At 40.5% G+C, this 26,462-nt stretch overlaps 1 protein-coding gene and 2 long non-coding RNA genes across 5 annotated transcripts in view; 2 read left to right on the top strand and 1 right to left on the bottom strand.

The window, feature by feature from the left end:
- Nucleotides 1–26,462, top strand: part of LOC112923456 (cytokine SCM-1 beta-like) — a 166,063-nt gene that overhangs the window by 11,215 nt on the left and 128,386 nt on the right. The gene's annotated exons all lie outside the window — the stretch shown is intronic.
- LOC112923493 (uncharacterized) overlaps nucleotides 976–26,462 on the bottom strand; it is a 28,384-nt gene continuing 2,897 nt past the window's right edge. The window contains exons 2-4 of one of the 2 annotated variants that reach the window (XR_011996331.1): nucleotides 12,834–13,606; nucleotides 12,015–12,078; nucleotides 976–5,876 (exon numbers count right to left, since the gene is read on the bottom strand). This is a non-coding gene — a long non-coding RNA (uncharacterized lncRNA). Of the gene's footprint in view, nucleotides 5,877–8,884; nucleotides 8,994–12,014; nucleotides 12,079–12,833; nucleotides 13,607–26,462 lie in introns of those variants that run through there. The other variant, XR_003235683.2, reaches the window with a different exon arrangement.
- Nucleotides 17,027–25,562, top strand: LOC112923491 (uncharacterized). Its single transcript, XR_011996332.1, has 3 exons — nucleotides 17,027–17,108; nucleotides 18,628–18,678; nucleotides 25,368–25,562. It is a non-coding gene; the product is annotated as an uncharacterized lncRNA (long non-coding RNA).

The following is a 26,462-nucleotide window of genomic DNA, read 5'->3' on the forward strand; positions in this document are numbered from 1 at the left end:
ACACTATTTTAAGGATTTTGGGTTCTTTTTCCTAAGATCATTAAGGAATCACTGATACATTTTTAGCAAAGGAGTGATAGAGTCAGATTTGCATTTTCAGAGTGGTCCCGGTGGCTGCTATAGAAATGGATGGGACCGCAAAGTCCATGCAGGCACATGGATCAGCAGGTACTGGGTGGTGGGTAAGAAGATAAACAGATACAGATTGAGAAATGTTTTAGGAGCTTAGGGGTCAAGCTAGGAAGATGAACCAGATCTAGGCTTGAGGAATGGTAGGTGTGAAGAAAGAACTTCAATTTCTACTTTATGTGATTGGAGATGGGGACTATTTACTGAAAAGGAGAATACATAATAGTAATAGGAGACCCAGATTTAGAGAGTGGGGAAGATATTAAGTGACTTTGAGATATACAAATGGAGATGACAAGTGGTTATTGAGTATGGAGCTCAGGGGAGAGTCCCTCCAGTGTGAGTGAACCATGATGACCAGAGAGGGAGCAACAAGGAGGTGAGAAGGGGACCTAGGGTTCAAGGAACTCAGACATGGAAAGGAAGGAGAAAGGTATGGTAGTAGATGAAAGGATTTTATCATCGTGGAAGAGATAGGTCCTCCTGGGAGCGGATAAGGGGGATTGGTTGGGGCAGGAGCCCTCAGGGGTGGTAAAGGTATTTTTGCTGTATAAACAGGAGATGGAGGAGATGGGACAAATGGGGTGAGTGTGGCGTTTTGGTTTGTCATCCCCAACCATAAGTTTTTATGCCTTTTTTCCTCTGGTCTCTTTTTCCTCTGACTCTTTCTCCTTTTGCAGACACCCAAAATCTACTGGATTGGCCATTGACTTCTCCCATTTTCCCTGCTCCTTCTCCCTCTCCATCCAATTACTGTCCTGAATTTGAGAAAGTAATCCATCCTAGTGAGTTAACAAATTAATGGATCACCCCTTGGAGATAAGACACTTATTATTTGAACAAAACTTTATTTATTTTTAAAAGATTTTATTTTATTCATGACACACACACACACACACACACACACACACACACACAGGCAGAGGAAGAAGCAGGCTCCCTAGGGGATCCTGATGCAGGAGTTGATCCCAAGATCCCGAGATCACGACCTGAGCCAAAGGCAGACTCTCAACCATTGAGCCACCCAGGCATCCCTGAATAAAACTTTAAAAACAAAAATAAAAACAACAAAAAACCCCATTTATTTTAATTCTCTGTAGCAAATTGGACCCCTCTTTTTGTATCCCCTTTTTCCTTCTCCCTAAACCAGGCGTGCTAAGGTTTCTTTTCAGTTGCCCTTTTGCTAAAGATCAAGAGACTGGCAGGGAGAATGAGGTCATGCACATGACATGGTTTCAGGGATCTAGGTAAGATTGGGTAAGACCAGCTAAGACCATTGTCAGTGTTGCCAGCATTAGAGAGAGGAGGAGTTAATTGTATGAAAAGAATAAGTATTTGAAAAGCATAGTAATTTCAAAGCATCTAAAGCAATTGCTTCATTTTGGTCTGGGAGGAAACATTAAAATGAAAAAGTGCAAATTAAAAAATGCAAAACCCTCACACTAATAATGACAGTCTTTATTGTAAGAAAACACTAAAAACAATATACATGGAGAATATAGTGAGAATATAGGACAATCATTTAATTTGAATCTTGGAAAGAGGGGAGGGAAATATCGCATCTGTCAAATTTTTCTAATGGAACTGGATTGATATTTGAAGAGATAATGGCTAAGCATTTCTTCGGAACCGATGAAAGACATTAATCCATCATTTTAAGGAACCCAATACATTCTGAACAGAATATGCAAAAAAGAAATCCATGTGTGGCATATTATAGTAAGAGAGACCAAGGAAATACCTTGGATTACCTTGAAAAAAGCAACAGGCCAACAGCTGCCTTCCTACTTGCAACAATGGGGGCCCAAATACAGAGGACTGATATGTCCAAAATGCTGAGAGAAGGAAAGTACTAATATATACAGGAAGAATAAAGACGTTTCCAGACAAAATGAAATGGAGAATTTGTCACCAGCACATCAGCAGTAAAGGAAATACTAAAGGGTAAACTTCAGACAAAAAGGAAGATGATGCCAGATAAAAGGTTGGAAATGCAGGAAGATTTCAAGATGAATGAAAATGCTAATATGTGGGTAAATGGAGATGAATATTGCTGTTCATGAATATTGTATAAAGCAATCATCATCATCATGTTTTTTGGAATTTAAAAATATATACAAAATTAAATTCAGGACAGCAGGAGATGCAAGTGGGTATTAAATAAGGGTTAGAGAATGGAGTTAAAATATTTTAGGTCTTAGGCACTTGGGTGGCTCAGTCAGTTAAGCATCTGCCTTCAGCTCAGGTCATGATCCCAGGGTCCTGGGATGGAGCCCCATATTGGGCTCTCTGCTTATAGGGGAGCCTGCTTCTCCCTCTTTCTCTACCTGCCACTCTGCCTGCTTGTACTGTTTCTCTGTCAAATCAGTCAACCTTCAAAAAATGTTAAAGGTCTTTTCATTGTCAAGATGATGGTAAGGGTATTAATTTAACATTAATTAATCAAACCTTGATAAGCCTACATGCATCCAATAGTTTCAAGGGTAACACCGAGAGAATTCAAAAGCAGTATATAATTGCTTACAAACCACAGAATGGGAGAAAACTGAATGATTAAAATATAATCAATTCAAATGCAGCAGGAAATAAGGGAAAAATGTGAAATAGGCAGAACAAATAGGGAGCATATAATGATAGATAAGTGCACATATATCAGTAATTATGTTAAATATAAATGGAGCAAATATGCTAATTAAAATTAGCAGTTTTTTTTTAAAAGAAACTGTATATTCTTTACAAGAGGCACAGGTAAAGCATATTCAGAAAGTCTAATGCCATAGAAAAAGTTATATCCTACAAATTAAAATCAAAACCCAAACCAAAAGCTATATTAACCAAAAGTAGCTATATTAATATCAGATAAAACAGACTTATTAGAAACAAACATATCTCTAGATGATGACAAAAGAATAATTCACCAGGTTTATAAAATATTTCTAAATTTACTTACTCCAAATAGCATAGTCTTAATATATATATATAAAGCAAAAATTACCAAAACTTCAGGGATAAGTGGACAAATTCACAATCACAGTAGTTAATTTTACTACACATCTGTAAGTAATTGATAGAGCAATTAGACAAAAATCTGTAAGAATTTAAAAGAGTTGAATAATGCATTGAACGAACCTGAATTAATGGTCATTATAGAACAATTTTTTAGAAAAGCAGAATACAGTTATTTTCCATCACACACAGGATATTTACAAACATTTATTCTATAATGGATGGAAAGGAATTTTATTTGTATAGAATCTGACCATGATGGGATTTTCCTACAAACAAATACAAGAAAGATAGCTAGAATATCCATATATTTTTGGAAACTAAAAAACACACTCCTAAATTACCTATGAGACAAACAAGAATTGGTATTTAGAAAATAGATTGATAATGAAAATATGACATATGATCATTTGCAAGATGTAGCTAAAGGAGTATCTACAGAAAAACTTTTATTCCCACATTCAAAAATGTAGAAAAATAGCTAAATAACACTCCCACAGTGGGAAGAAATAAATTATAATGGTAATAGAAAAGATATCAATAGAAGGGATCATCAACAGATCTAAAAGTCAAACCCTTTAAAACTAATAAAATTGATATACCTTTGGCAAGATTGATCAAGAAAAGAGAGAAAGAAGACACAATCATTATCAATACAAAAGAAGACATCACTACAGATCCTAAGGATATTCTAAAGACAATAAGAAAATATTATGAATAACTATGCAAACAAATTTACAATTTAGATAAAATGGATCCATTTCTAGAAAAATATATAGGTAGTCAGTAGAGATGGCCCACAGTCATCAAGGACTTAGGCTCCTTTTATCACACAGCTATTAAGTGTTTGGCATTAGGTTTCTACCTCATGGTCTAGCATGGCTATTCAACCTTTAGCCATCACGTTCATATTTGGCCATCAAAAAGGAGAAAGAAATAAAGAATAGTGTACTCCTCTTATTTAAGAATATTTCCTGGGATTTTCATACAACACTTTTTCTTATATCTCATTGACCAAAAATTAGTTATATTGCTTTTCTTAGCTGCAAGCAAGGCTAGTCAGTATAATCTTCCTCTCTGTTGACTATGTACCCAGATAAACTTAAAAGCTCTATTATTAAGAAAGAAGGTACACCTCTGTTACTGATGCATATATTTCCTATAGATCCATTGTACATGATGGGAGGTGGCTAGCCTTGAGATAGATTGTCAGTATTTCACCCAAGAAAGTCCCTTGCTGGATGATGGGATTCTGGCAGCAAGTGGCTAAAAAGTGGTCTGAGGTATTAAAAAGAGACAGTGAGCCCCAACTAGATTTCCAACAAGGTATTATTTCTTCATTTATTCAACAAAGGTTTACTGAGCCTCTAAGAATGTTCCAGGAACTGTTCTAGATGTTGGGAAAAGAGAAGTAGACAAAACAGAAAATCCTTGGTTCTCAATAGAGCTAAGAAAAAATAAAGCAGAAAAGGGGATATGGAGTACCGGGGGTTGGGGAATGGTTTGTAAACTTTAATAGGGTGGTCGGGGAAGACCTTACTGAGAGGTTGACATTTGAGCAGAGATGTCGAGGTGGTGGGAGAAGGACACTTCATTCCAGGAAAAGTGAATAGTAAGGATACTCCTAATATGAAAATCTCAGCACTCTTTAATTCCCCAGGGATGATCTCAAATAAGGGGAGAAAAAAGCATTGGAAAGGAAAGGAGTGGCAAAGTAGAGGAAACTGGACCTTGGAGAAGAAATCTAGAGGAAATAATAAGATTTTGGACTTTGTCCCACTAAAATTCTAGACCTGGTCTTGGCTCAGAAGTACCAAGTTGCCAATGATGGATTTTTATTTTACACTAGTTTATCCATTTTTTGATTTTATGGTTATTTATACATTAAAGAAAAATTTAAAACCACACACACAAACACACACATTTTTAACCTCATCACCTTCACAGAATTATTTGCATTAAATTTTTTTTCTTTCTAGGCTTTATATGCACATCACTTTTGTCAATTCATAAAAGCAATTAGTGAGTCCCTATATGAGTTACAGAGTTAGGCAACATCTCCTTCGATCTCTCTGAACCAGAATCTGAAGGTGATAGGGTGATGATTTCCACGGAAGATCTGGGACAAATGGTTCTGGGGGGCATTCTCCTGCATGAGGTGGTTGGCACCTTAGGAAGGTCTGATGGGAAATAGAGGATCAGAGTGTAGTCAGAAGTCAGTGTTCTCAAAATGGGAAAGGCTGAGATAAAAGCAGCATGAATGAACCTAATTTACATCTTGCACATACAGGATGATAGCCATTGGGAATGTTGGTAGAATGGCATAAAATAGTAGCATAGAAGGAAAAGAGATTCCTCCTCCCCACCAGGCAACTTTACTGACAAGAAACTAATTCTTATTCATCCACTCTGAGAGAATCCTTAGTGAAATTAAAACTCTTCAGGAGAATCTTATTCCAAAAGACTTCCTGAAAATTCAAACAAATTTATACTCTCCACTGCGGGTGTGAGTTGGTTGTGGAATTCAGAGTCATTTTAGAAAGTGATGACGTCCCAAGACAGGATTCTTGGGTGTTTGAACATTTCTTTCTCTTCAGAACTGTGCTTTGCTGCTTTCCCCAAAAATCCTGGGTCCTTGGAAATTGAGTGAATGGGTTTCTTCTGATGCTTTGGCTGTTGGCTCTTCAGAGTGAGGACACAGTATTGCTGTAACTGCTGCTTTCATGCAGCCTTCTGTGGCCCTGTTGAATTTTTGTATTGTGAAGCCAGAATGTTGTTGAATTTCATTCATTTTTTTAAAGATCTTATTTATTATTAGAGAGAGAGAGAATGAGTGAGAGAGCATGATAAGGGGGAAGGGAGAGGAGAAGCAGAATCCCCGCTGAGTAGGGAGCCCAATGTGGGGCTCCATCCCAGGATTCTGGGATCATGACCTGATCTGAAGGGAGACGCTTAACCACCTGAGCCACCCAAGCACCCCTTGAATTTCATTCTTAACTCTGTTGTAGACTCCTCAGTGCTAGGAGCAGCAGACAGTATTCTCATTTTCTTGTCCTTAATATGAGATAGATTGTCAAGACCCTTTAACTTGAAGCCCTATTATCAGGATGCTCAGTGTGTTGTTTATGTCCTCTGTGTGCAAGAAATTGAAGGGGCTCCCTTTTAGATGGATGAGAGATCTCACACAGGACTGGATTGGAGAAACAGGCTGCCTCAAAGATAAGGGAAGGCACCTCCCAATTCAGGCCATAAAATATAAGGAGACTGTATTACTTTGCTATGGCTGCTATAACTAAGTACCACAGCCTGGGTGACTTAAACAACAGAAATTTATTTTCTCATATCTCTGAAGGCCACAAGTCTAAGACCAGGTGTCAGTAGAGTTGATTTCCTCTGAGGCTTGTCTCCTTGGCTTGCAGATGACCAAGGGTCCTTGTGTGACACTCTATGCACACTAATCTCTCCTTGTAAGGACACTGGTCATATTCCATTAGGGCCCACTCCAATGATCTCATTTTAATTTAATTACCTCTTTAAAGATGCTATTTTCCAGTATAGCCACATTCTGAAGTCCTGGAAGTTAGAACTTCAACATAGGACTTTTTGGAAAGACACAACTCAGCTCATAACAGGGGCTGAAATCTAAGGTTCAGTACTGGTGGGATTGATGCTGGGCTGGGTGGGGCTGCCCTGGTTTGTCCAGTGGACTCTCTCTGTTAACTTGTGTTAGTCTGAGCATCTCCAACAAGCAAATGCCAAGCCAGGATGAAATGTGCCAGAATTTTATTAGAGGAAATGAGGAAAAATGAGAAAGAAGTAAGAAAGTCTAAGAGATCTATCGGATCAAAATGCAAGTCTGACCCCAAGTGAAGGAGAAGGGGAGAAAAAGTTGTGGGAAACTTCTTAGACAGCTATGAGTCTAAGGAATGTTCAAGAAGGCCACTGAGAGTCCTCAAGCCAAAGCCAGCCTCTAGAGGAGTCCTATGTCTCTTGAGAGTGGGTTTGCTTTAACATCCCTGGCACACTCAGTCATGGCTGGGCACAGTGCATGTGTGTAGGGGATTCCAGAGCTCAGGCATTGGAGCCCTTGTCAGTTATGCTCTGGGTAGTTGGAGGTTTGCGAGGTACATGCTCACGACTGCCACATAACCTGTAAGGATCTTACTAGACCATGGACAGGTGTGAATATTTACCCCAGCAGGTGCTAATTGTGAGTTTAGCAACAACAACAAAAAAGAACAATTCATGTAGAGGAAAAATGTCAAAGTATGTAGACCTCAATGGAAGGAGGCAAAAATATCAAAGGAAAAAAGGGTTCCAGGCAAAAGTTGAAACTTTCGTTTGATTGAGGATAGTACCCTTAACACCATTATGATCCATATTCTCCATCCTTTGTTCTTTCCGCCCACCTCCTAAGATACTAACCAGAAGTTCCAAATATTTTATTTTCACTCATAGGCTATAATTCTTTATATTACTCCCAAAGGCTAGCTTATGTATTTTTTCTCTTGGGGAGAAGGTGAAATGGAAAAAGAGTGGACCACATATGGGCTGCTACCTGCCATGTTTTTCCAGCTGTCTGAGTCAGTGATGGCCTGGAATAGTATTCAGTGTACAGGATAGACCACTGGACTCTGAGTTAAGAACCCTGCATATTTCTGCCAGTTCCCTTCCTTCTTCAGGCTGAATTTCCACCATTGCAGAATGAGAGACCAGGCAACATAATTTCCAGTTTTCTTCAAAGGCTTGCTATTCTATAATGTTCTGCATTTTAAAGCTTGCTATTCTATAATGTACTGCTTTTTAAAATGGCAGGTGTGTATGCAAGAAACAGTGGGCTGGAAATCAAATATCCTCAAGTTTTACTAAAAGTTTCTTTTTTTTTTTGTTTGTACTTCAACTGTGGCATTTTTCAAGTCTTGCATTCTTGCATTGTAATAGTTTGTTTACATGCCTGCCTCTAGAACTAGACCGTGAATTTGTGGAAGTTAGGGTCCATCTCTGTCTTATCTGGGTTCCCCCAGCATCTTTCACAATGCCCAACACACTCGCCCACATGTTGGTTATGGGGACTTGGACAAATGATTCTCTGAGCCTCCCTTTACTAATTAAAAAATGGATATATAATTCCTACCTGGCAAGTTATTGTGAAAATGAAGTGAAGTAATTCATGTGTGTGCTTCTCAAACACGTGACACATGGTGGAATGTCCTTTCAAGGCTCTGTTACTGTGATTTTGTGGTCTCTGTGCTCAAGGCCAGGAGAAGGAAGGCTGGGAAGATTAGCAATTCAATTGTTTATCTAGGACGCAGTATTTCAGGATATTTTGGTATGCATGTTGTAGGAAATATCTTAATGTTCTACTCTGTTTTACCACTGACCTCAGACTCAAGTAGTATTTTAAGTGTCAAGCTGTCTTCTGCTGTAACAAATAGGCAGTATTCTAAAGAGCCTTCATGTCTGCTGAAAAGGTGCAATGCAGAATTTTTTTTTTTTTTTTTTTGCAATGCAGAATATTGCTGCAGTGTCTATGCAGGCTTGCTGAGGAGGCATCTCATACACCCAGGAGCTGGCTTTTTGAGGTTGCTGTTTAGAATATTAATACACCTGGCACTGAAAGGGCATTGTGTTTTTTACTTTGCACCTGATTCTGTGGACACACTCCTGTAGAATGAGTGAAGGAGCGCCTTTTCTCCGTAGGCTTCTTCAGTACCATTTAGAAAAACACCAGATCAGTGGAGTATAGTACCTGCTTCTCTCCAGGGCCTGGTTGGTCAACATGGCCTGGGACAAGGTGCCAATTATCTATAGGTAACTCCCTGGGTGACCCATCTACTTCCTTCTGTCTGCAGGCCACTCTGAAAGGAAATGCATTCAGATTTACTAGCCTGGGACTGACACCATTTGATGTTGGCATTTACATGGTCAACAACAACAACAAAATCTATCTTTAATCTATAAGAATGTCATTCTGGTTGAGTTTGTCTTTATTTTTTAATTTTTTATAGATAAAAGTTTACTATGGAAGGAATGCAATTATAGAAGATTTTAAAAAATTATTGCTAGTTTCCCTGTCTTCTTAAAACCATAATTATAGATTGCTGTCAGTAGGTAAGATAGTAGGTAGCTTTTCTCAAATACTTCATGTTGAGTAGTAGGCTAAGAGCTTTACATAATAATCTCTTTATTTTTGAAGCAATCCTGTAGGGAAAAAATTACACATCCCATTATGAGACTGAGACTCAATGAAGAAATGGCACACCTTTCATTTCACTGTGTTAAAAAACAATATTCATCTGAATAAATTTGAAGATCAAATTGGTTTTATTCAACAAATCATGAATTGGGCAGCATCCCATTTAGCAAATAGAAAGGAGCTCCTTTGAGCTGTAGAAAAGAAAGGGTTTTAAAGGCACAGAGGGAATAGGGAAGAGGAAATCATTAGTAAAGGATGCATTGTTTTAGGTCAGCTTGTACTTCTAATGATAGGAAGGGGCCTATCAATCCATTTCCTGGTGTCAACAATGAAATTCCCATTTTGGCTGGTGAAAGGCCACATTCTGAGAGAGGCGGGTGGAAACTGCAGTTAGATTAAGCATTAATTTTCTCTCCTTTTCCAATTGACTTACTTCACTCAAGGAGAGAGGAAGGAGGGAGCTGAGGGGAGATCTGAGAAGCATAGACTCTCCTTTGCCTCCACCTCAAGCCTGGGCACCAGGGGCAAACTCTGAGCTCAGAGGGAATCCTGCCCCTTGGGGGTTGGAATGAGGACAGCAGGATTGGAATCTCAGGGATATTCTAGGTGCATGCATGATGTGCAGTGACCATACTCACCTCCTGAGAAATGAGGGAGTGGCTGTGGGTGGGAGAATGAGTATGTATTGATTTAGGGTACGAGGTCTCTTTAGAGCATGTGAGTTGGGTGTATATGAAATTGTGAGTGTGCTGGGAGTCTGTGTATACCTGTAAATGTGTGGCAAACCCACCTGGACTTCACTGGGTTGGGGCAGGATTGTAGGACTGCGTGTCTGTGTATGTCTGTGATATGCAGAGAAAGAAATGTTACCTGAGGGATTGGTCTTGTGCATGTGTGGGAAATATCAGTGAGGGTGACAGGACATGAGAGACTCCTAACTCTGGGAAACGGACAAGGGGTATTGGAAGGGGAGGTGGGTGGGAGAATGGGTGACTGGGTGACGGGCATGGAGGGGGGCACTTGACGGGATGAGCACTGGGTGTTGCTGGCAAATCAAACTCCAATAAAAAATCTATACAAAAAAAATGATTAGGCAGTAAGTCTTGGTTTGCTGATGTGAGGCCCCTGACATGAAGGACTACACCTGGGGCCTGTGGTTTTCTTTTTAACAATTATAATTTAACAATTATAATTCACTTCACTTTAATACTCTGCTTACCCAAATTTTGTAGGCTTTTTAGTCTCTGCTTTCATGGTTGTGCCAAATGCTCCCTAGTCAGTGTGTCCATCAGTATGGTGTGTTCAGGGACTTTTTTTTTTGGCTTTTACTCAAGGTTGATGAGAATGCCAGGGCAGTGGCTCTCAGAAAGGACCTGTGGTACTGTGTTATTTTTTTTTAACTTGGTAGTAAATATATGGCACTTGTTAATTCTTGAGGTGGTACTGGCTCAAGATATAAATGGGTTTTAGGAAGTATGTAAATGCATTTATCCTAGAGGTTTCACTATGGATCATCAGGACTGAGGTTCCTTTGGCTGGCACCTCTGTTGTTCCTAGGGCCTGTCTGCTTCTCCTGTGCACATCCTCTGCATTCCCACTCAGCATCTTCACCATTTCCACTAGGTGATGTGTGTGCTGCCCATTCCACTGTCCTGACACCCCTTTATCCGAAGGGTGGATGAGAGTGGCGAGGGAGAGAGAAGGAGAAGCAGTCTAGTGTCTGTGAGCCTGGTTTCTCTCCTTGCCTCTGCCACCAGCCAGCTGGGACACTTTGGGGAAGCCAATTAATCTCTCTGGGCCTTTTCCTTATGGAAAAGGAGCCATCTATTAACATTTTAATAGAAAGTTAGTGCGCATATGATGGGGAAAACCATCAGACGTCAGCAGGAAACATCCTACTGGAGTCAGTGACAGACTGCTGCATTAATTGGGCATAGTTGTGAAACTCTTTGGTAATTCCTATGCTTAGATCATCTGAGTATCACTGCCTTCCCCTCAGATGTGGAAAGCCTGTCTTCATTTTTCAGATGACAGAGCAGAAGCAGATTTGACCATTGGCAGGACATGGGCTATTACTTACTGCTGATTGCATAATTTGCAGGGCAGATATATGGCCAATGAGTGACAGCTGATGTCACAGTGGCTGGGCATGATCATTAGCAAAATGGAGAGGACTGCCCTACTATGCTTTATTCACAGTGGTAATCAGCCCTTGCAGAGGCTTATGTGGGTCCTAATGACTTTTGTTAAGTTTGGAGAAAAGCTGGACTGTAGATTAATTTCAGCATCTTTTCCTGACATCCCTCATTTAAAAGGTGTTAAAATTCCAAAATGAACATAAAATAAAAATGTCTGCTTTGCTCAAGGGGAAAATTGCCTCTTTGCAGAAATACTAAGGAATATTGCCTTTCCTGTTTGACTGAAACATCTGTCTAGCACGGGTTCCCTTACTGACAGCACTTCCCATTCTTCCTCTAAGTATTTCTGCTCCAATGCACGTTCTTTGGAAGGAACTTCTTCTATGTTGTCTGAGATGAAAAGACAGCTTTTCTTCTAAGTACCAACCCTTCTCCCTGTGCTCTGTAGTTATTTTTCTGATCTTGAAAGTGATGCAAGTCCATTGTAGAATATTTGGTAAATGTGGAGATGTGAGAAAGGAAAATAAAATCATGCACAATCCTACCTCCCAAAGACGGATGCTGTTAATGTTGAAGTCTCTCTGATTTTTCTTCCAGCCAGCAGCCACACTTTAGCAAAAAAAATCACAAAATTGGGATTCTACTGTATATTAGTTTGATGACCTTTTAAAAATATCCAATCGAGAGCATTTTCCATGCCGTTAAAAATTTTTGAGAACCTCATTTTAATGACTGTGGTCTTATTACGTGATTGTTGTGCTATAATTTACTAAGTCATTCTTCTGCCATCTTGCATTTGCTTTTGTCACTTTTCCTCTTGACCCTGTCCTTTCTTAACTTCCTTGAAATTTTACTCCTTAATTATGCCTCCTGCCTTTCCTTATTACCTCTTCCTTGCCCACTGGTCCTTTTTCCTGTGCTTCAGGTCTATTGGTATCTTTATTCTTGGCTCTAAGCAGACGTATCTAGTAACTTTTGTGAACTTTGGTATTTTCATACTAGGTTTTACTGATTTCAGTATCTTTTATTTTTTAGTATCACAGATAATGTAAAGCACAGTTCTGAGCATGCCACTTGCCTTGATGATCATGCCCCAACCCTAGCATCCAGCCTCATTTGTCCTCTCATGCTCTCATGATCTAATCTGGTTGTATTGCACATGTACACCCAGGCATCCTGTTATGGTCTCCCTTCTGTTTCCATCATCCATGAGCATGATAATAATTCCTCTAAGCCACTGATAAGAATATTAAACCTCAGCCCTGTGGCCCAACACTGGAGATTACTCAGGAGATGACACCAACCCATTCATCAACATCCTTTAAACAAAGATTATTTAACCAATTATTTATGTAGAGACTTACCTTATATTGTAGGCCAGATTTTTCCAAGTTGACTCTTTGAAGTAGATCAGCTATCCTGCATCTCCATATTTCTCAACTTGAGTGTTCCCTCTCAAAGGTAGGAGAAAGGTTTTGATCTTCGTTCATGAACTGATGCTTGTTCCTGGAGATCGCTGCTATCTTTTCTAAGGGCTCATAAGGTTCCTTCAGGGATCACTACAAATCTCGATTTTTCTTTCTATTTTTTTTTTTTGAGAAATTGGAACTATCTCTGTTGGTTGTTTGCTTCTATCCATAAGGAGACAAGTGGAGGGGCTGATCATGTGTCTGGGTTAGACTTGATCTGGGACTGTGTAGGTATTTGCTGTGGAAGACCTAGTTATCCTGTTTTCTCTCTCTTCTGTAGTCTCTACCTACGGTCCACTGTCCCCTCTAATGCTGTAGCCACTTGCTTGACATAGTACATGTGGTAGGCAGAATAATGGCTCCCTAAAGATATGCATGTTCTATTCCTGGAACTTTTGAATATGTGACCTTACAGGGCAAAAGAACTTTGCATATATGATTGTGTTAAGATCTGAGATGGGGAGATTATCGTGGATAATAAAGATCTCAAGGCTTGTTATTGCTGACTTTGAAGACAAAGGAATGGTCCATGTGTCAAGGATGCAGACAGCATCTAGAAGCTGGAAAAGACAGGGAACAGATTCTCTAGAGCTTCTAGAAGGAGCACAGCTCTTACAACATGTTGGTTTTATCCTGGTGGAACCATTTCAGACTTCTGATCTCTAGAACTGTAAGATAATAAATTTGTGTTATTTTAAGACACCAAGTTTGATAGTAATTTATCACAGCAGCAATAGGATAATACAGTAAATGATCAATAGATATTTTATATTCTTGAGGTCTGAAAAGCCCCTTAATGTCTGTGTGCTCCAGGTCTCTAATCTTGAATCTCCTTTTATGTTATCCCTGTCAAGGAGGAAGCCTGTGGTGTGTGTGTTGAGTTTGGGAGGAGAAGCACAGCCAGAAGGAAGTGGGGAATAGAAAATGTTATTTATTTAAAACAGCTTTTTGGAGATATAGTTCATATAGCATACACTTCACTCATTTAAAGAATACAAAACTGAATGGTTTTTAGAGTATTCACAGAATTGTGCATCCATAACCATAATTGATTTTAGAACATTTCATTACCTTCAAAAAGAAAACCTGTACCCAATATCCTTCACTCCACAGTCCCTTCTGCTCCCAACTCCTGACAACCATGAAGCTACTTTAGTAGATCTGCCCATTCTGGATATCTCATGTAGACAAAATCACACAACACGTGGCCTTTTCTGTCTGGCTTCTTTCACTTGGCTTCATGTTTTCAAGGTTCATCCATGTTGTATTATGTATCAGTACCTCATTCCTTTCTGTTGCAAGATAATATTCCATTGTATGTATACACCACAATTTATTTAGCCATTCATCAGTTGATGGACATTTGGGTTGTTTGTACTTTTGGATATTATAAAAAATACTGTTGTGAACATTTGTGTGTAAGTTTTTGTGTGGATATATGTTTTCATTTTTCTTGGGTATATATCTAGAAGGGGAATTGCTAGGTCAAATGGTAATTGTGTTTAACGATTTGAGGAACTATCAGACTATTTTCCAAAGCAGCAATACTATTTTACATTCCACCAGTAATGCATGAGTAAGTGTCCTTAACAGAAATGCTCACTGGGCTCTGAAAGTACAAAGGACACAGAATGCAAAGTATAGGTGAGAAAGAGTGGCTTGGATATTTCTAGAAGTAAAACAGCATCAAAAGAAACATTGGGTGCACAAAGAGTTTGCCTGGGGACTCTCGAGTAATATCTGGATTTGTTTTTTTCTGAGAAATAGTTCACATCAGCCAAATTCTGTTGGTAACTGGCTGCAGTAAATTCTCTTGATGTTTTTAGCCTGTTTGGCTTCCATGCATTCCATTTGGTTAACTTTTGAGAAATTTGGATGACTGATACCACAGCAGAACTTTTTGGACCACAAACCATGGAGGAAGACCCTGTGCCCTATATAAAATTTATGCCATTATTCTTAGTTAATAATAAAATCAATTCAAGGTCACAAGCATTTTAAAGCTTTTATTAGTTTCCTAGGGCTGTACCATAGGCCAAGGGCTCAAACAACAGATGTTTATTGGTGACTAAAAGTCTGAGATTGAGTATCAGCAGTGTTGGTTTCTTCTGAGGGCCTCTCTCCTTGGCTGTCTTTTCCCTGTGTCTTCTTTCTGGTTTTCTTTCTGTGTGTATCTGTGTCCCAATTTACTCTTTTTACAAGGACACCAGCCATTAGGGCCCACTCTAATGACTTCATTTAACCTTAATTACTTTTTAAAAGACCCTATCCCTGAATAGAATAATATTCTGAGTTACTGGGAATTAGGACTTCAACAAATGAATTTGGAGAGGTACACAATTTTTCAGCTTATAACAAGTTCAACATCATAAAATTATACTTACTGCACCACTGGGTTAGTGGAGAAAAAAGATTAAAAAATGTGTCTCATTCTTACCGTGTGTCTTTGGGTGACAGCCTGGGTCTCGGACCCTTATCGTTAAACATGGTAATATGTTTATTCTTGGTGCAAGAATGTCTTTGAAAATATTATGTTATCAAGAGTAGGCTCTAAGAGAAGTTGTTAAGTAGATACATGCTTAGTTGTCCTTCCTACTTTCCCTCTACTTTTCTTTCCATAGCCATCATAGTCAGGTTATCAGTAAAGTATCTTTTCTTTTTAAAATGATCTGGAAAATGCTTCTTATTTTGTTGCATAATTGTTCTTATCTCTGAGGTGGAAAGGATGGATTTGCAAAATGTTCTGAGCCAGGTTTTCTGATATTTTCTCCCAAAATATTTTCAGAAATACATGTGTCTATCTATCTATCTATCTATCTATCTATCTATCTATCTATCATCTACCTATCATCTATCTTACTGCTATATCTTCTCTCAAACTTCTTTTTAGTATCTGAAGTTTATTCACACTATAGCATAAATGTCAAAAATCCACTTCAAGAGTTTTTCTGTTTTATATTTCATTTTGCCAGAGACCAAAGCCTTAAGCCAAAGGAAGTATGCTTTAAAAAATTTCAGGGATCAGTCAGGGGATGACTGAAAAGTCAGGGATTTTTCAAAGTTCTTTTGTAGTACATGGATATTACTCCACCCAAACAATCATTCACTCTCACTCTTTCATAGTATCAGCCCTGGTGAGAACTCTAATGGAAAGACAGACTTAATTAGAAACAAAGTCCATGTCCAGAGAGAGATATCTTGCAAAAAGTATTCTCTAGGGGATCCCTGGGTGGCGCAGCGGTTTAGCGCCTGTCTTTGGCCCAGGGCGCGATCCTGGAGACCCGGGATCAAATCCCACATCGGGCTCCCGGTGCATGGAGCCTGCTTCTCCCTCTGCCTGTGTCTCTGCCTCTCTCTCTCTCTGTGACTATCATAAATAAATAAAATTAAAAAAAAAAAAGTATTCTCTAGTCCTATTTCCACTTACCTGTATTGCCAATAATGACGATAGGATCCTTGGTGTGAGTCAACGTGGGCTGGCTCTCATTTTCAATTTTCCTAGATGTTTGTCTGCCTGCCATATTTTCAGAAGAATTGATCTAACATCTTATGAGTTTTGGTGCTACTGGGACTGACCAGTGTTTGATGGTTGGAGAGTGGAGTGGGGCTGGGAAGCCGTGTTTCATGTTGGTTTCCTGCCTGCAGAACTGTCATTATCAACCACGTAGTCTGAAAACTCCAATTTAAAGGATGCTCACAAGGTCATTCACTTATCTGAAGAGCAAATATATGTAAGTTAATACAAGTAAAGACAGCAAAGGAAGGGAGCCTGAATATATTTAATCCTCATGATTTCTATGTCTGGGGTGATGACTGGATCTCTTTGTGCTTCTTCTCTTTCTAGTTGCTGAAAAGATGTCTGATTCAATGGGAAAGTCCTTCAAAATCAACATAAAAGAATTTGTCAAGGCTCTTGGATATATACAAGAGAACTCTTCAACATTGTAATGAGAAAATGACTAGAATCCTCTTCTCAAATTCTGAGAACATTCAGAAGCATAACAATTCAGGAAGGAAAATAGGCAAAGTACCTTTGGAAACTTCTCCTCTGACTAAATTTAGCTTCAAAAAGTGAAGTCTGGCAAAGAGCAGGTTCTGTGTAGAAATAATTTTCTTCTCTAGTTCTAGAGATGACTTCACAGCCAAGCTTGAGATTAGTTTAATTAAAGGGTAAATATCCTTCTTTTATGTCAGAAAAGTCAGATCAATACCATTTGAATGTGCTAGAGAAAGTGACAATCCCATGGTGGTTTTGGAAGACCTCAGGATAAGATATTCTTTGGGAATCCCATTTACACTTAGCTAAAGATAAAAGAGTAATTTATGGACTTACTTCTGAAAGTTTGCAATTTAGAGTAGGTCAGTGTTTCTCAAGGAGGGGGGCCTTGTCCCCCAGGGGATATTTGGCAATGTCTGAAGCATATCTGTATGACCCAGTAGGAGGTGGTTTTTGGCAGCTACTGGATCGTGGTCAGGTAGGCTGCTAAACATCCTACAGCACACAGGACAGCCTCCCACAACAAAGAATTATGCAGCCCCAAATATCAATAGTGCTAAGGTTAAGAAGCCTTGAATTAGGTGCACTGTGGCCCAGATTCCAGTTATCTCACCTGGTAGGTAGAATTGACAGTTTCTTAGTCTCCACCTGTTGCCTCTCCTGATGGCTTCCTTTTCAGGAAGAATGATTACTTCCTCCTTTCTGTACTATAGGGTCCTGAATGTATGTCTGTCATAGCACCCATGATACTTTATTGTACATTTTGTGTGACACATTGGGTAATGTCCTTAAGCTCTTTGGACCTCAGTCTTCTTATCTATAAAATGGGAGCTAATACTACTAACCTCAGGGAGTAGTTGTGAAGACTGAGTTAAGGTATTTGAAGAGACTGTCACACTAGGTGCTCAACAAATGGAAGTACTAAAAGTTATCATTATAGCTTATGTAGCTAATTGCCCCTACTGGATGGTAAATAAATCTTTTGAGGGCAGATGCTGTGTCTGGCATATCACAGATGTTTAATGTTTTTTGAATGTATGACTAATGAATCTCTTTAAGCCTCAATCTTTATCTGTAAAAGGGGCTAATATTTCACTTATTATTTTTATATTTAATAAGATAATGTAAGAGAAAATGTTTATTAAGGGCCTAGCATATAAATATTATATTTCTTTTCCTTGCCTTGGTACTAATTAAAAAACTGTTTGCATCTACAGAAAAGTAGAAAGAGGATAGTAAAGTTTTTTTTTGTTTTTGTTTTTGTTTTTGTTTTTGTTTTCAGGATAGTAAAGTTAACACCCATATATCTATCATCTAGACTTAACAATTGTTAAACTTTAGCCATATTTACTGTATCTATATATGTGTCTTTCTTTTTTATTTGTTTCTTTGTTTCTTTCCTTCTTTCTTCTTTTTTTCTGAAGAATTTTAAGTAAGTTATAGACACAATTTTATTTCATACCTAAATACTTAGTATGTATTTTAAAGAACATGTTCCCCTATAACTATAATCCTATTTTAGTCTAACAAAGTTACTAATAATTTCCCAGTGTCAGCAAATACTTAGTCTGTGTTCATATTTCCCAGTGATTTCCAAATCTCCTTCACAGCTGGTTTATTTAAACAAGATCCAAGTAGGAACTTCTCATCAGGGAACTCTTTTTTTACTTTTTTAATTGTTGCCCACTTTAGGGGCCAGCCTGTTTCTGCTGATTGCCAGTCAACAGATTTGACATTCCTTTGGTAAGTAAGTATAGGACTCTACTTGAAGTGAACTCAATACACTAACTTGAATAGATAAATTATTCACAACAGTTAATGATTCACGTTTGTTCCCAGGTTGACCGCAGCTATTCCACTACATGTACTCTTGGTGAATCCACAGATGGCTCAATGATCATGGGTCTGGGGTGAAAGAAGATGAAAACCAGAGTAATAGAAGGTCTGGCAATGAAATAGGCATGAGAGAAAAATAGCTCTGGGAAGCACAATGTAAATGGATGAGAAAACTAGATTCAATGAATGGAGTGAAATTTGTGAACAACCTTTCCAAGGTATGGAATCACTCCAACTATATCCATGATAGTCTAAAAACCATCTACTGCACAAGCAAGGGTAAGCAAGCACACTGTGCCGAGCCATGACATCACTGAAGCCAGGCAAGATATTCTCCTTTCATAGGGCTATGCCACCAGAATCACTTATAGACCAGCAAGAGAAGTCAATCAGTCAAAGATGGTCTAGAGTGTCCTGCAAGTGAAGCGGATTTGATCTAGAAACAGCAGTGGTCTAAACCCTGAGCAAAGGACTTAAAGAGATGATGAGGAGGCATTTGAGAAAGGTGAATTTTGCAAGGGCAGGCAAGGTGGGCTGAGATAGAGGCAGATTTGCATTGAGGAGGTCTGGTCAGCCAAGACGTTATTGGGTTGATTCAGGAGGAGGTACATTTGGGAGTAGAAACATTCTAATGAAACTAATGGAAATATTCTCTTTGTAATTCTTTTTACTTTCCATTTGATTTGTGCCACTTATGTCCCTGCCCATTTGATTGTACATTCTTTGAGGGCAGAGTCTGTGACTCTGACATCTTTGAATAGTTCTTTGCACAGGGTAAGTACCCAATACATAAAATGTTTACTTGTATTTAAGTCACATCCTGTGCTTGTTAAAAAAGTGGATGCTTGTACATGTAAGTCTCGGTTACAAAGGTTAATGTTTCTTTTGGGGTATGAACTGAGAAAAAGCTACATAGATGATGAAATGTACAGATGCATGCAGGGAAAATAAGAAATGCCAGACACATGAAGGGATGATTGGAAATAGGGACCTGGAGAAATGGCTTGAAAGGCCCATGGATCCTCATTATCTAGAGAGTAGAATAGTGGTTGCCAGGGGCTAGTAGGGGCAGCAGTGAGTGATTAGGAAATGAGACAACATTGGTCAAAGGGTACAAACTTCTACTAATAACATAAGTAAGTCCTGGGGATCTAATGTACAGCATGATGACTACAGTTAACAGAATTGTGTTATATACCTGAGTAGATTTTAACTGTTCTCACCACCCACACAGAAAAAGGTATTATACGAAGGGATGGAAGTGTTATCTCACCCTATTGTGTTAGTCATTTCACAATATATATGGGTATCAAGTCATCACACATTGTACACCTTAAACTTACACAACATTATATGTCACTTATATCTCAACAATGCTGGGGAGAAAAAAGAAATAGAATTCTGGCTTGATCTGGGCAGAGCTTTATGGTTGGGAGAGATCTAAAGTGGAAGTGAGAGGGGAAGCTGGAATTGCAGGACCCTGCTGGAGGAGACCATGGATGAGAATGGAGTGGAACTAGTCATAATTTTGCATAAATTTAATTTATCTCCTGTCATGGTTCCACTGAAAGTGCACAGATCTGGCTTCAGATCCTAGCCCCACTGCTTTAGTTGTGTGACCTTGGGCAAATTCTAAAGCTTTCAGACTCTTTTCCTTTCTGTTTGGTGCTAATAATTCTATCTGCTTTTCTTCATGGACATGAATTATAGTCCAGAAAGGTGGAGTTCCAGGCATGTACTAACCACACCACAAAGATTACTTGTTATTATTGTAATAGTCCATCTCCTATGGTGGACAGTCCTTCCACTTCTATTGATGGATGCCTCCCAGAGACAACTGTGTTCATAAATGTCATTACCCAAGTGAAATAAATGTAGGAGACAGAGATTTATTGCAGGATGGGGTTTTCTGTCCTGTTTCCAGCAAAGCCATTCTCTATCCGTCCTCTCCCCTCTCCTGACCCTCTTGGGCCATGTGGAAGTGCTCTGCCACTCAGGGTCATGAGGTACTCCATGGCTGAAGCCTCTTCCTAACACCTGGATGCCAAAACCTTGTATGGCTCTGTCTCCCACAGGCCCTGCTTCCCAAGGCCAATTCTGGACCCAGCCCACAGAGGCTCTCACAATCAAGAATGGCTGAACTCCATGGCAGGAACAAATCCTCTCAACTTTCTTGGTGTCCAAATTATCTTTTTCTAAAGCAAACTGTTCCTACAGAATTTAGAGAGCAGGGTATCTTTGTTTTCCAAGAGAGAGGTTTTCACTACAGTGTTTGGAAGGTTTTTGTTATTGCTTGGGGGTTGCCAGGAGACAAGTAAAGGCTGGCTTAGTGTATCTGCAAATCACTGGTGTCTACTCTCCGGAACCACAATCCTGCTCTCAAATTTAACTTGCATGAGAATCATCTGGGGTATTTTAAATGTCAATTCCTGGACCCCACCATTAATAAGTCTGGGATGGCCTGTGCTTTTAATAAGCATTCCAGCGGGTGATAATGCAGGTAATGCATGGATTACATTTGGAGAAATATGGAAGCAAGCCCATTTGCCCAAAAGTCAGCCTATGGAATTTGCTCTCTGGGAATTGGTTTTTAGAAAAATTGAGCAAGATCAAATAAACATTGCCCTACGAAAACAGGAGCTTTTCAGCATGGCTTCAGGAATACAGATCTCTATAGCCATTTCTTGGTGCTGAGGCCATGTTCTGCCTTAACTGTCAGGCCTTCCGTGGTCATCCCATATTTTGTTTGGTATTTCCCAAGAAACTTTTAGGAATTTTTTCTTTTTCTTTTTTTGGTATGAGGAATAAGAAGAAAGCATTTACTCATTTCTCACTTTGTTTTCTTTAGCTTCTTAGTTACAGAATGATTTTGGATGAAACCTACTCCAGATGATGATGATCTGAGTGTGACACTGTGCTAGGGAATCATTCCAGTCATATTCATAACAACCTGGAAACCTCTTTTCTTTAAACAAATACTTACATGGCACATAGTTTGTGTGATAGGAACTATGATAGGTGTGAAGCAGGCAGCAGTGCACAAATACAGACTACTTTCCAGGAGCTTACAATATTAGCAGAGGCATAACCATCAAATCACTGTGCCAACAGATGTAAAATTGCAACAATGACAAGGTCTCTGGAGGCCTAGCAGTAATGGGAGCATGTGACTTCAACAGAGATGTCAGTACAGCTTCCCTAAATAAGTGATCATTGACCTGAGATCCAAGTGACCAGAAGAAGAAGGAGGAAAGAGCTTTCTAGGCAGTGGAACAGCATCACATGTGAAAGGCTTGAAGTGGGGAGGCATAGAGAGATGAGGAGCCAGTACATTGATGAGATTTGGGGATATCTTGGCCATGGGAAGCAGTAGCGAGAAGATGCTAAAGATGGCTTCTGGGTTGATGGCTAAAGGATGGTATCATTCCAGAAATCAGGAAATATTAGAAAAAGAAAGTATTATCCTTTTTTGTTTATTTCTTTGTCTGGGGGATTGAGACATGGGAGGTGCCTTAACTGGTTAATTGGAGGTGCCTTTGAGATATCTAACAGGAGCTGATGGGCATGGGGCTGAGGTCAACTTAGAAACGTGAATCATGTAGGTCATTACCATTGGTAGTAGTGGAAGCAATGGGTTATGGGTGAGGTTTTCCAGAGATAGAAGAGAGCAGAGAATCATGAAGTCTTAGAACTGGCCACTGAGGAAAATTAACATTTGAGCAGCAGGGAGAGGAGGAGGAGCGAGCAAAGGAAAGGTTGAGTGAAGTTCATTTTTCTTGTGAAAAGTGTGGCTATCAAAAGTCAATTGGGGGGCACCTGGATGGCTCAGTTGTTGAGCGTCTGCCTTTGGCTTAGGTCGTGATCCCAGGGTCCTGGGATTGAATCTTGCATCGGGCTCCTCGTGGGGAGCCTGGTTCTCCCTCTGCCTGTGTCTCTGCCTCTCTATCTGTCTCTGTGTTGCTCATGAATAAATAAACAAGATCTTTAAAAAAAGGTCAACTGGAAGAAATGAGTTGTAAGAAGGAGGTTGAACATATAAAAGAGAAGGTTCGGTGATGGAAAGTGCCAAGGAAGGCAGGGGAGAATGAGATCCAAGTCCTGTGTCCCAAAGAGGTTATGGTGATATTGCCACCAAGTATTTTGCTAAATTTATGGCAGGAAATAGATACCATTAGCGGTTTCACAGAGCTTCTGGTCTCTGAAGGGATGGCAGGCTTCAGTTTTGGCTTCCAGCTGGATAGTTCTTGCCTGGGGAGGGTGTCTGTGAACACACAAGGGCTGTGCATTTTTCAGAGACTTTCAGGACCCACAAGGGTTTCTTCTCCTTACCTTTATCCAGACTGGTCATCCAGTGTATACAATGCTCTGTGCCCTGACTTGTCCCCAAAGGAACAACTTGAAGAAGTCAGTACTTGTGTTACTTTTTCTATTTTCCTCAGCAGAATTATTTGGCTCTACAGAAATCCTATTTTAAATTCCATGAATCAGCTCTCCCTAGTGAAAGATTTTAGCATTTGGGGGCAGTTTTTGTGGAAACATTTTGTAGGATATGAAGTGACAGCTGCCTTTTATCAGACACCCTGATTCCAGCTGCATCAGGGATTTGGGTCCCAGAAAGTTATCAGACTGGAAGCACTCATGCCACCAACAGGAAACAACCAACGGGTTTAATTCCATGAAAACCATATTTAAATCCTGTGATGTTGTTAGAGTAAAGTGTATAATCCCAGATTGGCTATTAGGAAAGACTGTCCATGCTGAGCCCAAGATGAGGTCAGCCTGGTGAATCACCTGGGAGGGAAAGCCAGAACTTGGATTGGGAATGAAAACTCTAGGAAGGGACACTAGGGTGAGGGTCAGGCCCTATGAGATTTTTTTTAGAAGGTGTAATTTTCTTTAAATTTATTTATTCATGGGAGACACAGTGAGAGAAGCAGAGACATAGGCAGAGGGAGAAGCAGGCTCCCTCTGGGGATCCTGATGTGGGAATCAATCCCAGGACCCTGGGATCATGACCTGAGCCAAAGGTGGTAGATGCTCAACCACTGAGCCATCCTGGTGTCCCTAGAAGGTGTAATTGTTAAAAGAAAAAGCAAAACATTCTGAGGGCAAGAGGCATTCCAGGACTGGATTTAGGGGCTAGGAGGCCAGGAGCAGGGATATCCAAGGGACAAGTCAGGCCCAGACTGGTGTGGCTGGTTGCAAGGACGATTGTTTTTTTCCCCCCTGAGGACCGGGTGTGAACCTAAGGCCTAGAAAGTGAGCTTTGTGGTTTTGCTTGTGTCTCTTTTGTGTTGTGTTTTAAATACCCAGAGCTGTTAAATAAGACAGCCCTGGTTTAGACTAGGCAACTGGAGCTAGTTTCAGAAATCCCACTGATGGGAAACCACTACCAAGGCGGCACCGGGAAATATGCCAGTATGTGCCCTTTGCTCCAATGGCACCTGTGTTGTGTTGAGACTCTCTCACACGGCTGAGTGGACTTGTTTGTGGTGGACTGGGTAGGCAGTGGGGGAAGAAGTCCTGATTCCAGAAGGAAAACCTTTGAAAGAGGAATGTCTGCTGCCCTCCGACTATAGCAGTGGAGAGTTCTCCACGTGGTGGCGAGCCAGGAGGGAGACTTCGTCTTGGTTGGTTTGAACTGAGCACATTTTGCCGTCACTTTAATGAATTCATTTATCCTCATATATATACTATCTCTGTCATGTTTATACCATTAATATGCCATCTTATATATGTTTAACTTGTCATTTTACATCCCTAACAGTATCACCTGGAAAAAATATAGACTCACACTCACTGTCAGTCCCTCTCTGTGATCATCTATCCCTAATTCTTTTTAGAAATAATCCCTTCAGCAAATGTTTTCTCTGGTGCCCCCTGCTTATGCTCAGCCCTGCTCTGGGCATGTCTCCTCAGGACATCAACCCTTCAGGACACACTACCTAGAAGAACTTGTTTCCAACCATGTCTTACAGGCAGACAGAGGGCTGTGTTCTGCTGACAGACTACTGCGAGCCCAGGCAGCCCTGGGATTACAGAGAAAAACACTCTCGTCCAGAATTATTGGAAAGCAAGAGTGGCAAATACAGTGCTGTACTACATGGGGGGAATGCAAAGTCGAGAGGGAAGGACACATGGAAAGGCAATGAGTATTAAAATGAGTTGCAAAATGGGGAGAGGCAGCCCCAGGGGCATCCTTCTTCCTGACGAGTCCCGAGTCCCGAGTCCCGAGGCACAGCCTGTGCCTTCCAGAGGAGTCATTTCAGCCTCCTGGGGAGGAGGAGCTGGCAGGCACAGTCTGCCCTAGACAAGTGCTTGTCTGCAGGCGGGGGGTGGGGGGTGGGGGGGGGTGATGCTGAAGCTAAGTGAAGTGTTCCTGGAGTGTGGAGGTGTTCACTGGGGGCTTTGCGGAGGGACGGGGAGGACAGTGCAAAGGACTCCTGCCTGGAACAGGCTCTTGCACACAGCTCCCCTCCCAGGGGCTCAGTAGACAGGAGTGAACTGAACTCTGTTTTTTTGTTTTGTTTTGTTTTGTTTTGTTTTGTTTTGTTTTGTGGTAGATTTAAAGGCTCTTGCCTTTTCTAAACCCACAGGGAGGCGGTGTGAAGCTGGTGACGCATTTTTTGGAAATGAGATCAACTCAATTGAATCCTGGCTCTGCCACTTGAAATGAGCTACTTAACCCACGTAGGCCTTCATTTCCTTGTCTGGAAAGTTGGGGTATTTCCTAAAAGTTCTATGAAGTCTAAATAAAATGGGGGCCTATGTTGTGTCCTTGATCTACAGAAGATGCTCATGGTGTGTTCGTGCTCTTCCCTTGGGCCATGTTTCTGGCCCGGCACCTATAGAATTTGTGTGATTTGTCACAGCTGTCCCACTCAAGGTGGCTTCAGCGACACATCTAAGGTCTATGCTATGTGAATGGTACCTCCCTGGTACCAGCTGAGGCCAGCCCAGAGGGACCCTTCACGGCTTCTGTCAGAGGGGAGACAGAGCTCTGTGGGCCATCCGCATGTGGTGATCCCTGTTACAATGCTATTTGTGCCATGCCACCCTGTGCCCAGCATTGTGGGCGGGAACTGTGAATTAAGTCTGTAGGGCTGTTCAGAACAGGGCCTCTGCCTTGAAGGTGTACAATATGGATGGGAAAGAAACACTGACACTTGATGGATTATAAATGCCGAGGCTCAGAAATGGACACACAGCTCCAGACCTGGCCCACACTGCAGGGCTGGGACAACCTTGCATTGAAATGCTATTTTTCTGTCAATGCAGCAAAAGCTGATAGTGCCTCTAGGGCAGCAGCATCTCAGGCTGAATTAAACAGACTTAGAAAAATTGATAAAGACAATAAAAGCCCGTAGTATTTCTTAGCATTCTTTGTGTCATGTGCTGTACCTGCAGCATAACCTGACAGAGGTGAATACTCTTGGTCAGAGTTTATAGGTAAGGACACTGATGATTTGAGAGGCAACCTGAGGTCACACAGGCAGGGTCACATTTCAAATCCTGGTCTTCCTGACTATGAAAACCTGTGGTCCTTTTGGCCATGCTCTGCTGCCTCTCACAGGATGCTCCAAGTACAGAGAATTTTCCCTAATAACTTCCTGACATATCTCAGCATCGGGTGGACCCTGGTGGAAACACTAAGTGGCAAGCCACAGCATCGTAGCATATGGGGAGCATTA

Source organism: Vulpes vulpes, chromosome 13 (genome assembly GCF_048418805.1).
Source record: "Vulpes vulpes isolate BD-2025 chromosome 13, VulVul3, whole genome shotgun sequence".
Taxonomy (NCBI): domain Eukaryota; kingdom Metazoa; phylum Chordata; class Mammalia; order Carnivora; family Canidae; genus Vulpes; species Vulpes vulpes.